The following is a 623-nucleotide window of genomic DNA, read 5'->3' as shown; positions in this document are numbered from 1 at the left end:
AAGTCACAAATTTGGAGGAGATGTATCAGAAATCCCTTATCTGCACCTTAAAACATTTCTAGAGATTTGTGATATGGTGAACTATGAAGGAGTGTCACCGGATGCAGTTCGATTGATGGCATTTCCTTTCAGTATTAAGGATAAAGCAAGGGCTTGGTTATATTCTCTCCGTCCTCAAAGCATTACAAATTGGAAACAATTGTATCAGCAATTTCTGAATCACTTTTTCCCTCTAAGAAGAGCAGTGTATATGAGGAATTACATCACAAATTTTGCTCAAGTAGATGGAGAATCATTATTTAAAGCATGGGATAGATTCAAGAGTCTACAAAGACAGTGCCCTCATCATGGCATGTAAAAATGGCTGACTCTACATATATTCTATAGGTGAATTTCTTTCTCAGATAAGTATTTATTGGATTCATCAGATGGAGGTTCTTTTATAAATAAGAGAGTGGGTTGTTGGTTGCTACTCGGAAAACCTAATGGTTCCTCTGTACAAAAATTTTGTACAAGATCTGAACCTTTCCTAACTACCATGTGTTCTTTTAAATTAAACTTGGATCGCCTACGGAACTTAACACGTTTGATCCCAAGTTTAACTTATATATTCTTTTAGGTTT

General features: G+C 35.5%; 1 non-coding gene across 1 annotated transcript; it reads right to left on the bottom strand.

The window, feature by feature from the left end:
- Positions 1 to 248: 248 nt before the first annotated feature.
- LOC122030633 lies at positions 249 to 354 on the bottom strand. Its single transcript, XR_006125506.1, has one exon. It is a non-coding gene; the product is annotated as a small nucleolar RNA R71 (small nucleolar RNA).
- Between the last annotated feature and the right edge of the window lie 269 nt (positions 355 to 623).

This window comes from Zingiber officinale, chromosome 10B (assembly GCF_018446385.1).
Source record: "Zingiber officinale cultivar Zhangliang chromosome 10B, Zo_v1.1, whole genome shotgun sequence".
Taxonomy (NCBI): Eukaryota; Viridiplantae; Streptophyta; class Magnoliopsida; order Zingiberales; family Zingiberaceae; genus Zingiber; species Zingiber officinale.
This window is presented reverse-complemented; position numbering and strand designations above follow the sequence as displayed.